The sequence below is a fragment of the Schistocerca gregaria genome, chromosome 1 (genome assembly GCF_023897955.1).
Source record: "Schistocerca gregaria isolate iqSchGreg1 chromosome 1, iqSchGreg1.2, whole genome shotgun sequence".
In the NCBI taxonomy this organism is placed as follows: domain Eukaryota; kingdom Metazoa; phylum Arthropoda; class Insecta; order Orthoptera; family Acrididae; genus Schistocerca; species Schistocerca gregaria.
This window is the reverse complement of record NC_064920.1, coordinates 33,728,802-33,743,901: the sequence shown is the minus strand read 5'-3', so window position 1 is coordinate 33,743,901 and position 15,100 is coordinate 33,728,802.

The following is a 15,100-nucleotide window of genomic DNA, read 5'->3' as shown; positions in this document are numbered from 1 at the left end:
ATCCAGATGTGGATCGGAAACTACTACTGGTCATCCAGGGAACGATCAAAGCGTAGACTGTTTGAGACATTACTCCCACAGAGGAAAGTGCGCATGGTGACTGTTGTATTCAATCCCGATGCAATTTCTATGTTTCATCAACACTCTGATAGTCCACAGATTACAGAAAGCCTCCAGATGTGCATAGGAAACTGCTACAGGTCTTCCAGGGAACGATCAAAGCGTAGATTGTTTGAGACATTACTCCCATGAAGGAAAGGGAGCATGGTGACTGTTGTATTCAATCCTGATGCAATTTCTGTGTTTCATCAACACTCTGATAGTCCACATATTACAGAATGATTCCAGATGTGCATCGGAAATTACTACTGGTCTTCCAGGGAACGATCAAAGCGTAGACTGTTTGAGACATTACTCCCGTGGAGGAAAGTGCGCATGGTGACTGTTGTATTCAATCCCGATGCAATTTCTGTGTTTCATCAACACTCTGATAGTCCGCAGATTACTGAAAGAATCCAGATGTGCATCGGAAATTACTACTGGTCTTCCAGGGAACGATCAAGTTGTAGACTGTTAGAGACATTACTCCCGTGGAGGAAAGTGCGCATGGTGACTGTTGTATTCAATCCCGATGCAATTTCTTAGCTTCATCAACACTCTGATAGTCCACAGATTACAGAAAGCATCCAGATGTGCATCGGAAACTACTACTGGTCATCCAGGGAACGATCAAAGCGTAGACTGTTTGAGACATTACTCCCACGGAGGAAAGTGCGCATGGTGACTGTTGTATTCAATCCCGATGCAATTTCTATGTTTCATCAACACTCTGATAGTCCACAGATTACAGAAAGCCTCCAGATGTGCATAGGAAACTGCTACAGGTCTTCCAGGGAACGATCAAAGCGTAGATTGTTTGAGACATTACTCCCATGAAGGAAAGGGAGCATGGTGACTGTTGTATTCAATCCTGATGCAATTTCTGTGTTTCATCAACACTCTGATAGTCCACATATTACAGAATGATTCCAGATGTGCATCGGAAATTACTACTGGTCTTCCAGGGAACGATCTAAGCGTAGACTGTTTGAGACATTACTCCCATGGACGAAAGAGGGAATGGTGACAGTTGTATTCAATCCCGATGCAATTTCTGTGTTTCATCAACACTCTGATAATCCACAAATTCAGAAAAGCCTCCAGATGTGCATCAGAAACTACTACTGGTCTTCCAGGGAACGATCAAAGAGTAGACTGTTTCAGACATTACTCCCATGGAGGAAAGTGCGCATGGTGACTGTTGTATTCAATCGCAATGCAATTTCTGTGTTTCATCAACACTCTGATAGTCCGCAGATTACAGAAAGAATCCAGATGTGCATCGGAAACTATTACTGGTCTTCCAGAGAACGATCAAAGCGTAGACTGTTAGAGACATTACTCCCATGGAGGAAAGTGCGCATGGTGACTGTTGTATTCAATCCCGATGCAATTTCTGTGTTTCATCAACACTCTGATAGTCCACAGTTTACGGAAAGCCTCCAGATGTGCATCGGGAAGTACTCCTGGTCTTCCAGGGAACGATCAAAGCGTAGACTGTTAGAGACATTACTCCCATGGAGGAAAGTGCGCATGGTGCCTGTTGTATCCAATCCCGATGCAATTTCTGTGTTTCATCAACACTCTGATAGTCCACAGATTACACAATCCAACCAGACGTGCATCGGAAACTACTACTGGCCTTCCAGGAACGAATAAGGCGTAGACTTTTTTAGACATTACTCCCGTGGAGGCAAGTGCGCATGGTGACTGTTGTATTCAATCCCGATGCAATTTCTGTGTTTAATCAACACTCTGATACTCCACAGATTACAGAATGACACCAGATGTTTATCGGAAACTACTACTGGTCTTCCAGGGAACGATCAAAGCTTAGACTGTTTGAGACATTACTACCATGGAGGAAAGTGCGCATGCAGACTGTTGTATTCCATTCCGATTCAATTTCTGTTTTTCATCAACACTCTGATAGACCACAGATTACAGAATGCCCCCAGATGTGCATCGGAAACTACTACTGGTCTTCCAGGGAACGATCAAAGCGTAGACTGTTTGAGTCATTACTCCCATGGAGGAATGTGCGCATGGTGACTGTTGTATTCCATTCCGATTCAATTTCTGTGTTTCATCAACACCCAGATAGACCACAGATTACAGAATGCCACCACATGTGCATCGGAAACTACTACTGGTCTTCCAGGGAACGATCAAAGCGCAGACTGTTTGAGACATTATTCCCATGAAGGAAAGTGCGCATGGTTACTGTTGTATTCAATCCCGAGGCAATTTCTGTGTTTCATCAACACTCTGATAGTCCACAGATTACAGAATGCCTCCAGATGTGCATCGGTAACTACTACTGGTCTTCCAGGGAACGATCAAAGCGTAGACTGTTTGAGACGTTACTCCCATGGATGAAAGTGCGCATGGTAACTGTTGTATTCAATCCCGATGCAATTTCTGTGTTTCATCAACACTCTTATAGTCCACAGATTACAGAGAGAATCCTGATGTGCATCGGAAACTACTACTGGTCTTCTAGGGAACGATCAAAGCCTAGACTGTTAGAGACATTACTCCCATGGAGGAAAGTGCGGATGGTGACTGTTGTATTCTATACCGATGCATTTTCTGTGTTTCGTCAACACTCTGATAATCCACAGATTACAGAATGCCACCAGATGTGCATCGGAAACTACTACTGGTCTTCCAGGGAACGATCAAATCGTAGACTGTTAGAGACATTACTCCCATGGAGGAAAGTGCGCATGGTGACTGTTGTATTCAATCTCGATGCAATGTCTGTGTTTCATCAACACTCTAATAGTCTACAGATTACAGAATGCCACCAGATGTGCATCGGAAACTACTACTGGTCTTCCAGGGAACGATCAAAGCGTAGAGTGTTTAAGACATTACTCCCATGGAGGTAAGTGCGCATGGTGACTGTTGTATTCAATTCCGATGCAATTTCTGTGTTTCATCAACACTCTGATAGTCTACAGATTTCAGAATGCCACCAGATGTGCATCGGAAACTACTACTGGTCTTCCAGGGAACAATCAAAGAGTAGACTGTTTGAGACATTATTCCCATGGAGGAAAGTGCGCATGGTGACTGTTGTATCCAATCCCGATGCAATTTCTGTGTTTCATCAACACTCTGATAGTCCACAGATTACAGAATGCCTCCAGATGTGCATCGGAAACTACTACTGGTCTTCCAGGGAACGATCAAAGCGTAAACTCTTTGACACATTACTCCCATTGAGGGAAGTGGCATGGTGACTGTTGTATTCAATCCCGATGCAATTTCTGTGTTTCATCAACACTCTGATAGTCCACAGATTACAGAATGCTTTCAGATGTGCATCCGAAACTACTACTGGTCTTCCTAGGAACGATCAAAGCGTAGAGTGTTTGAGACATTATTCCCATGAAGGAAAGTGCACATGGTGAATGTTGTATTCAATCCCGAGGCAATTTCTGTGTTTCATCAACACTCTGATAGTCCACAGATTACACAATCCAACCAGACGTGCATCGGAAACTACTACTGGACTTCCAGGAACGATCAAGGCGTAGACTTTTTTAGACATTACTCCCGTGGAGGCAAGTGCGCATGGTGACTGTTGTATTCAATCCCGATGCAATTTCTGTGTTTAATCAACACTGTGATACTCCACAGATTACAGAATGACACCAGATTTTTATCGGAAACTACTACTGGTCTTCCAGGGAACGATCAAAGCTTAGACTGTTTGCGACATTACTACCATGGAGGAAAGTGCGCATGCAGACTGTTGTATTCCATTCCGATTCAATTTCTGTGTTTCATCAACACACTGATAGACCACAGATTACAGAATGCCACCAGATGTGCATCGGAAGCTACTACTGGTCTTCCAGGGAACGATCAAAGCGTAGACTGTTTGAGACATTACTCCCATGGAGGAATGTGCGCATGGTGACTGTTGTATTCAATTCAGATTCAATTTCTGTGTTTCATCAACACCCAGATAGACCACAGATTACAGAATGCCACCACATGTGCATCGGAAACTACTACTGGTCTTTCAGGGAACGATCAAAGCGTAGACTGTTTGAGACATTATTCCCATGAGGAAAGTGCGCATGGTTACTGTTGTATTCAATCCCGAGGCAATTTCTGTGTTTCATCAACACTCTGATAGTCCACAGATTACAGAATGCCACCAGATGTGCATCGGAAACTACTACTGGTCTTCCAGTGAACGATCAAAGCGTAGACGGTTTGAGAAATACAATCATGGAGGAAAGTGCGCATGGTGACTGTTGTATTCAATCCCGATGCAATTTCTGTGTTTCGTCAACACTCAGTTAGTCCACAGATATCAGAATGCCTCCAGATGTGCATCGGAAACTACTACTGGTCTTCCAGGGAACGATCAAAGCGTAGACTGTTTGAGACATTACTTCCATGGATGAAAGTGCGCATGGTAACTGTTGTATTCAATCCCGATGCAATTTCTGTGTTTCATCAACACTCTTATAGTCCACAGATTAAAGAAAGAATCCAGATGTGCGTCGGAAACTACTACTGGTCTTCTAGGGAACGATCAAAGCCTAGACTGTTAGAGACATTACTCCCATGGAGGAAAGTGCGCATGGTGACTGTTGTATTCTATACCGATGCATTTTCTGTGTTTCATCAACACTCTGATAATCCACAGATTACAGAATGCCACCAGATGTGCATCGGAAACTACTACTGGTCTTCCAGGGAACGATCAAATCGTAGACAGTTAGAGACATTACGCCCATGGAGGAAAGTGCGCATGGTGACTGTTGTATTCAATCCCGATGCAATTTCTGTGTTTCATCAACACTCTAATAGTCTACAGATTACAGAATGCCACCAGATGTCAATCGGAAACTACTAGTGGTCTTCCAGGGAACGATCAAAGCGTAGACTGTTAGAGACATTACTCCCATTGAGGAAAGTGCGCATGGTGACTGTTGTATTCAATCCCGAAGCAATATCTTTGTTTCATCAACTCTCTGGTAGTCTACAGATTACAGAATGCCACCAGATGTGCATCGGAAACTACTACTGGTCTTCCAGGGAACTATCAAAGCGTAGAGTGTTTGAGACATTACTCCCATGGAGGCAAGTGCGCATGGTGACTGTTGTATTCAATCCCGATGCAATTTCTGTGTTTCATCAACACTCTGATAGTCAACTGATTACAGAAAGAATCCAGATGTGCATCGGAAACTACTACTGGTCTTCCAGGGAACAATCAAAGAGTAGACTGTTTGAGACATTACTCCCATGGAGGAAAGTGCGCATGGTGACTGTCGTATTCAATCCCGATGCAATTTCTGTGCTTCATCAACAATCTGATACTCCACAGATTACAGAATGCCTCCAGATATGCATCGGAGACTACTACTGGTCTTCCAGGGAACGATCAAATCGTAAACTCTTTGTGACATTACTCCCATGGAGGGAAGTGCGCATGGTGACAGTTGTATTCAATCCCGATGCAATTTCTCTGTTTCATAAACACTCTGCTAGTCCACAGATTACAGAATGCCTTCAGATGTGCATCGGAAACTCCTACTGGTCTTCCTAGGAACGATCAAAGCGTAGACTGTTTGAGATATTATTCCCATAAAGAAAAGTACGCATGGTTACTGTTGCATTCAATCCCGAGGCAATTTCTGTGTTTCATCAACACTCTGATAGTCCACAGATTACAGAATCCAACCAGACCTGCATCGGAAACTTCTACTGGTCTTCCAGTAACGATCAAAGTATAGACTGTTTGAGACATTACTCCCGTGGAGGAAAGTGCGCATGGTGACTGTTGTATTCAATTCAGATTCAATTTCTGTGTTTCATCAACACTCTGATTGTCAACAGATTACAGAATGGCACCAGATGTGCATCGAAAACTACTACTGGTCTTCCAGGGACCGATCAAAGCGTAGACTGTTTGAGACATTACTCCCATGGAGGAAAGTGCGCATGGTGACTGTTGTATTCAATCTCGATGCAATATCTGTGTTTCATCAACACTTTGATAGTCCACAGATTACAGAATGCCACCAGATGTGCATCGGAAACTACTACTGGTCTTCCAGGGAACGATCAAAGCGTAAAGTATTTGAGACATTACTCCCATGGAGGAAAATGCACATGGTGATTCTTGTATTCCTTTCCGATTCAATTTCTGTGTTTCATCAACACTCTGATAGACCACAGATTACAGAATGCCACCAGATGCGCATCGAAAACTACTACTGGCCTTCCAGGGAACGATCAAGGCGTAGCCTGTTTGAGACATTATTCCCATGAAGGAAAGTGCGCATGCAGACCGTTCTATTCAATCCCGAGGCAATTTCTGTGTTTCATCAACAGTCTGATAGTCCACAGATTACAGAATGCCACCAGATGTGCATCGGAAACTACTACTGGTCTTCCAGGGAACGATCAAATCGTAGTCGGTTTGAGAATTACACCCATGGAGGAAAGTGCGCATGGTGACTGTTGTATTCAATCCCGATGCAATTTCTGTGTTTCGTCAACACTCAGTTAGTCCACAGATATCAGAGTGCCTCCAGATGTGCATCGGAAACTACTACTGGTCTTCCACTGATGGATCAAAGCGTAGAGGGTTTGAGACATTACTCCCATGGAGGAAAGTGCGCATGGTGACTGTTGTATTCAATCCCGATGCAATTTCTGTGTTTCATCACCACTCTGATAGTCCACAGATTACAGAATGCCTCCAGATGTGCATCGGAAACTACTACTGGTCTTCAAGGGAACGATCAAAGCGTAAACTCTTTGAGACATTGCTCCCATGGGGGGAAGTGCGCATGGTGACTGTTGTATTCAATCCCGATGCAATTTCTGTGTTTCATCAACACTCTGATAGTTCACAGATTACAGAATGCTTTCAGATGTGCATCCGAAACTACTACTGGTCTTCCTAGGAACGATCAAATCGTAGACTGTTTGAGACATTATTCCCATGAAGGAAAGTGCGCATGGTGCCTGTTGTATTCAATCCCGAGGCAATTTCTGTGTTTCATCAACACTCTGATAGTCCACAGATTATAGAAGCCAATCAGACGTTAATCGGAAACTACTACTGGTCTTCCAGGAACGATCAAGGCGTAGACTGTTTGAGACATTACTCCCGTGGGGGAAAGTGCGCATGGTGACTGTTGTATTCAATCCCGATTCAGTTTCTGTGTTTAATCAACACTCCGATAATCCACAGATTACAGAATGACACCAGATGTGCATCGGAAACTACTACTGGTCTTCCAGGGAACGACCAAAGCCTATACTGTTTGAGACATTACTCCCGTGGAGGAAAGTGCACATGGTGACTTTTGTATTCAATTCCGATTCAATTTCTGTGTTTCATCAACACTCTGATTGTCAACAGATTACACAATGACACCAGATGTGCATCGGAAACAACTACTGGTCTTCCAGGGACCGATCAAAGCGTAGACTGTTTGAGACATTACTCCCATGGAGGAAAGTTCGCATGGTGAATGTTGTATTCCATTCCGATTCAATTTCTGTGTTTCATCAACACTCTGATAGGCCACAGATTACAGAAACTATCCAGATGTGCATTGGAAACTACTATTGGTCTTCCAGGGAACGATCAAAGCGTAGACGGTTTGAGAATTACATCCATGGAGGAAAGTGCGCATGGTGATTGTTGTATTCAATCCCGATGCAATTTCTGTGTTTCGTCAACACTCGTTAGTCCACAGATATCAGAATGCCTCCAGATGTGCATCGGAGCTACTACTGGTGTTCCAGGGAACGATCAAAGCGTAGACTGTTTGAGATATTACTCCCATGGAAGATAGTGCACATGGTGACTGTTGTATTCAATCCCGATGCAATTTCTGTGTTTCATGAACACCCTGATTGTCCACAGATTACAGAAAGAATCCGGATGTGCATCGGAAACTACTACTGGTCTTCCAGGGAACGATCAAAGCGTAGACTGTTAGAGACATTACTCCCATGGAGGAAAGTGCGCATGGTGACTGTTGTATTCAATCCCGATGCAATTTCTGTGTTTCATCAACACTCTGATAGTCCACAGATTACAGAATGCCACCTGATGTGCATCGGAAACTACTACTGGTCTTCCAGGGAACGATCAAAGCGTAGACTGTTAGGGAATTTACTCCCATGGAGGAAAGTGCGCATGGTGACTGTTGTATTCAATCCCGATGCAATTTCTGTGTTTCATCAACACTCTGATAGTCTACAGATTACAGAATGCCACCAGATGTCCATCGGAAACTACTACTGGTATCCAGGAAACTATCAAAGCGTAGACTGTTAGAGACATTACTCCCATGGAGGAAAGTGCGCATGGTGACTGTTGTATTCAATTCCGAAGCAATATCATTGTTTCATCAACACTATGATAGTCTACAGATTACAGAATGCCGCCAGATGTGCATCGGAAACTACTACTCGTCTTCCAGGGAACGATCAAAGCGAAGACTGTTTGAGAATTACTCCCATGGAGGAAAGCTAGCATGGTGACTGTTGTATTTAATCCCGATGCACCTTTTGTGCTTCATCAACACTCTTATAATCCACAGTTTACGGAAAGCCTCCAGATGTGCATCGGGAAGTACTACTGGTCTTCCAGGGAACGATCAAAGCGTAGACTGTTAGAGACATTACTCCCATGGAGGTAAGTGTGCATGGTGACTGTTGTATTCATTCCCGATGCAATTTCTGTGTTTCATCAACAATCTGATACTCCACAGATTACAGAATGCCTCCAGATGTGCATCGGAAACTACTACTGGCCTTCCAGGGAACGATAAAAGCGTAAACTCTTTGATACATTACTCCCATGGAGGAAAGTGCGCATGGTGACTGTTGTATTCAATCCCGATGCAATTTCTGTGCTTTATCAACACTCTTATAGTCCACAGATTACGGAAAGCCTTCAGATGTGCATCGAGAAGTACTACTGGTCTTCCAGGGAACGATCAAAGCGTAGACTGTTAGAGAAATTACTCCCATGGACGTAAGTGCGCATGGTGACTGTTGTATTCAATCCCGATGCAATTTCTGTGTTTCATCAACAATCTGCTAGTCCACAGATTACAGAATGCCTTCAGATGTGCATCGGAAACTATTACTGGTCTTCCTAGGAACGATCAAAGCGTAGACTGTTTGAGACATTATTCCCATGAAGAAAAGTGCGCATTGTGACTGTTGTATTCAATCCCGAGGCTATTTCTGTGTTTCATCAACACTCTGATAGTCCACAGATTACAGAATCCAACCAGACGTGCATCGGAAACTACTATTGGTCTTCCAGGAACGATCAAAGCATAGAATGTTTGAGACATTACTCCTGTGGAGGGAAGTGCGCATGGTGACTGTTGTATTCACTTCCGATTCAATTTCTGTGTTTCATCAACACTCTGATTGTCAACTGATTACAGAATGCCACCAGATGTGCATCGGAAACTACTACTGGTCTTCCAGGGACCGATCAAAGCGTAGACTGTTTGAGACATTAATCCCATGGAGGAAAGTGCGCATGGTGACTGTTGTATTCATTCCCGATGCAATTTCTGTGTTTCATCAACACACTGATAGTCCACAGATTACAGAATGCCACCAGATGTGCATCGGAAACTACTACTGGTCTTCCAGGGACCGATCAAAGCGTAGACTGTTTGAGACATTACTCCCGTGGCGGAAAGTGCGCATGGTGACTGTTGTATTCAATTCCGAGGCATTTTCTGTGTTTCATCAACACTCTGATAGTCCACAGATTACAGAATGCCACCAGATGTGCATCGGAAACTACTACTGGTCTTCCAGTGAACGATCAAAGCGTAAACGGTTTGAGAATTACAATCATGGAGGAAAGTGCGCATGGTGACTGTTGTATTCAATCCCGATGCAATTTCCGTGTTTCGTCAACACTCAGTTAGTCCACAGATATCAGAATGCCTCCAGATGTGCATCGGAAACTACTACTGGTCTTCCAGGGAACGATCAAAGCGTAGACTGTTTGAGACATTACTCCCATGGATGAAAGTGCGCATGGTAACTGTTGTATTCAATCCCGATGCAATTTCTGTGTTTCATCAACACTCTTATAGTCCACAGATTACAGAAAGAATCCAGATGTGCATCGGAAACTACTACTGGTCTTCTAGGGAACGATCAAATCCTAGACTGTTAGAGACATTACTCCCATGGAGGAAAGAGCGCATGGTGACTGTTGTATTCTATACCGATGCATTTTCTGTGTTTCATCAACACTCTGATAATCCACAGATTACAGAATGCCACCAGATGTGCATCGGAAACTACTACTGGTCTTCCAGGGAACGATCAAATCGTAGACTGTTAGAGACATTACTCCCATTGAGGAAAGTGCGCATGGTGACTGTTGTATTCAATCCCGAAGCAATATCTTTGTTTCATCAACTCTCTGATAGTCTACAGATTACAGAATGCCACCAGATGTGCATCGGAAAGTACTACTGGTCTTCCAGTGAACGATCAAAGCGTAGAGTGTTTGAGACATTACTCCCATGGAGGTAAGTGCGCATGGTGACTGTTGTATTCAATCCCGATGCAATTTCTGTGTTTCATCAACACTCTGATAGTCAACTGATTACAGAAAGAATCCAGATGTGCATCGGAAACTACTACTGGTCTTCCAGGGAACAATCAAAGAGTAGACTGTTTGAGACATTACTCCCATGGAGGAAAGTGCGCATGGTGACTGTCGTATTCAATCCCGATGCAATTTCTGTGCTTCATCGACAATCTGATACTCCACAGATTACAGAATGCCTCCAGATATGCATCGGAGACAACTACTGGTCTTCCAGGGAACGATCAAATCGTAGACTGTTTGAGACATTACTCCCATGGAGGAAAGTGCGCATGGTGACTGTTGTATTCAATCCCGATGCAATTTCTGTGTTTCATCAACAATCGGCTAGTCCACAGATTACAGAATGCCTTCAGATGTGCATCGGAAACTATTACTGGTCTTCCTAGGAACGAACAAAGCGTAGACTGTCGGAGACATTATTCCCATGAAGAAAAGTGCGCATTGTGACTGTTGTATTCAATCCCGAGGCTATTTCTGTGTTTCATCAACACTCTGATAGTCCACAGATTACAGAATCCAACCAGACGTGCATCGGAAACTACTATTGGTCTTCCAGGAACGATCAAAGCATAGAATGTTAGAGACATTACTCCTGTGGAGGGAAGTGCGCATGGTGACTGTTGTATTCAATTCCGATTCAATTTCTGTGTTTCATCAACACTATGATTGTCAACTGATTACAGAATGCCACCAGATGTGCATCGGAAACTACTACTGGTCTTCCAGGGACCGATCAAAGCGTAGACTGTTTGAGACATTAATCCCATGGAGGAAAGTGCGCATGGTGACTGTTGTATTCATTCCCGATGCAATTTCTGTGTTTCATCAACACTCTGCTAGTCCACAGATTACAGAATGCCTTCAGATGTGCATCGGAAACTACTACTGGTCTTCCTAGGAACGATCAAAGCGTAGAATGTTTGAGACATTATTCCCATAAAGAAAAGTACGCATGGTTACAGTTGTATTCAATCCCGAGGCAATTTCTGTGTTTCATCAACACTCTGATAGTCCACAGATTACAGAATCCAACCAGACCTGCATCGGAAACTTCTACTGGTCTTCCAGTAACGATCAAAGTATAGACTGTTTGAGACATTACTCCCGTGGAGGAAAGTGCGCATGGTGACTGTTGTATTCAATTCCGATTCAATTTCTGTGTTTCATCAACACTCTGATTGTCAACAGATTACAGAATGGCACCAGATGTGCATCGGAAACTACTACTGGTCTTCCAGGGACCGATCAAAGCGTAGACTGTTTGAGACATTACTCCCATGGAGGAAAGTGCGCATGGTGACTGTTGTATTCAATCTCGATGCAATTTCTGTGTTTCATCAACACTTTGATAGTCCACAGATTACAGAATGCCACCAGATGTGCATCGGAAACTACTACTGGTCTGCCAGGGAACGATCAAAGCGTAAAGTATTTGAGACATTACTCCCATGGAGGAAAATGCGCATGGTGATTGTTGTATTCCTTTCCGATTCAATTTCTGTGTTTCATCAACACTCTGATAGACCACAGATTACAGAATGCCACCAGATGCGCATCGGAAACTACTACTGGTCTTCCAGGGAACGATCAAAGCGTAGCCTGTTTGAGACATTATTCCCATGAAGGAAAGTGCGCATGAAGACCGTTGTATTCAATCCCGAGGCAATTTCTGTGTTTCATCAACAGTCTGATAGTCCACAGATTACAGAATGCCACCAGATGTGCATCGGAAACTACTACTGGTCTTCCAGGGAACGATCAAATCGTAGTCGGTTTGAGAATTACACCCATGGAGGAAAGTGCGCATGGTGACTGTTGTATTCAATCCCGATGCAATTTCTGTGTTTCGTCAACACTCAGTTAGTCCACAGATATCAGAGTGCCTCCAGATGTGCATCGGAAACTACTACTGGTCTTCCAGGGAACGATCAAAGCGTAGACTGTTAGAGTCATTACTCCCATGGAGGAAAGTCCGCATGGTGACTGTTGTATTCAATCCCGATGCAATTTCTGTGTTTCCTCAACACTATGATACTCCACAGATTACAGAATGCCTCCAAATGTGCATCGCAACTACAACTGGTCTTCAAGGGAACGATCAAATCATAGACTGTTAGTGACATTACTCTCATGGAGGAAAGTACGCATGGTGACTGTTGTATTCAATCCCGAAGCAATATCTTTGTTTCATCAACTCTCTGATAGTCTACAGATTACAGAATGCCACCAGATGTGCATCGTAAGCTACTACTGGTCTTCCACTGATGGATCAAAGCGTAGAGGGTTTGAGACATTACTCCCATGGAGGAAAGTGCGCATGGTGACTGTTGTATTCAATCCCGATGCAATTTCTGTGTTTCATCACCACTCTGATAGTCCACAGATTACAGAATGCCTCCAGATGTGCATCGGAAACTACTACTGGTCTTCAAGGGAACGATCAAAGCGTAAACTCTTTGAGACATTGCTCCCATGGGGGGAAGTGCGCATGGTGACTGTTGTATTCAATCCCGATGCAATATCTGTGTTTCATCAACACTCTGATAGTCCACAGATTACAGAATGCTTTCAGATGTGCATCCGAAACTACTACTGGTCTTCCTAGGAACGATCAAATCGTAGACTGTTTGAGACATTATTCCCATGAAGGAAAGTGCGCATGGTGACTGTTGTATTCAATCCCTAGGCAATTTCTGTGTTTCATCAACACTCTGATAGTCCACAGATTATAGAAGCCAATCAGACGTGCATCGGAAACTACTACTGGTCTTCCAGGAACGATCAAGGCGTAGACTGTTTGAGACATTACTCCCGTGGAGGAAAGTGCGCATGGTGACTGTTGTATTCAATCCCGATGCAGTTTCTGTGTTTAATCAACACTCCGATAATCCACAGAGTACAGAATGAGACCAGATGTGCATCGGAAACTACTACTGGTCTTCCAGGGAACGATCAAAGCCTATACTGTTTGAGACATTACTCCCGTGGAGGAAAGTGCACATGGTGACTGTTGTATTCAATTCCGATTCAATTTCTTTGTTTCATCAACACTCTGATTGTCAACAGATTACACAATGACACCAGATGTGCATCGGAAACAACTACTGGTCTTCCAGGGACCGATCAAAGCGTAGACTGTTTGAGACATTACTCCCATGGAGGAAAGTTCGCATGGTGAATGTTGTATTCCATTCCGATTAAAATTTCTGTGTTTCATCAACACTCTGATAGGCCACAGATTACAGAAACTATCCAGATGTGCATCGGAAACTACTACTCGTCTTCCAGGGGACGATCAAAGCGAAGACTGTTTGAGAATTACCCCCATTGAGGAAAGTGCGCATGGTGTCTGTTGTATTCAATCCCGATGCAACTTTTGTGCTTCATCAACACTCTTATAGTCCACAGTTTACGGAAAGCCTCCAGATGTGCATCGGGAAGTACTACTGTTCTTGCAGGGAACGATCAAAGCGTAGACTGTTCGAGACATTACTCCCATGGAGGTAAGTGCGCATGGTGACTGTTGTATTCATTCCCGATGCAATTTCTGTGTTTCATCAACAATCTGATACTCCACAGAATACAGAATGCCTCCAGATGTGCATCGGAAACTACTACTGGCCTTCCAGGGAACGATCAAAGCGTAAACTCTTTGATACATTACTCCCATGGAGGAAAGTGCGCATGGTGACTGTTGTATTCAATCCCGATGCAATTTCTTTGCTTCATCAACACTCTTATAGTCCACAGTTTACGGAAAGCCTCCAGATGTGCATCGAGAAGTACTACTGGTCTTCCAGGGAACGATCAAAGCGTAGACTGTTAGAGACATTACTCCCATGGACGTAAGTGCGCATGGTGACTGTTGTATTCAATCCCGATGCAATTTCTGTGTTTCATCAACAATCGGCTAGTCCACAGATTACAGAATGCCTTCAGATGTGCATCGGAAACTATTACTGGTCCTCCTAGGAACGATCAAAGCGTAGACTGTTGGAGACATTATTCCCATGAAGAAAAGTGCGCATTGTGACTGTTGTATTCAATCCCGAGGCTATTTCTGTGTTTCATCAACACTCTGATAGTCCACAGATTACAGAATCCAACCAGACGTGCATCGGAAACTACTATTGGTCTTCCAGGAACGATCAAAGCATAGAATGTTAGAGACATTACTCCTGTGGAGGGAAGTGCGCATGGTGACTGTTGTATTCAATTCCGATTCAATTTCTGTGTTTCATCAACACTATGATTGTCAACTGATTACAGAATGCCACCAGATGTGCATCGGAAACTACTACTGGTCTTCCAGGGACCGATCAAAGCGTAGACTGTTTGAGACATTAA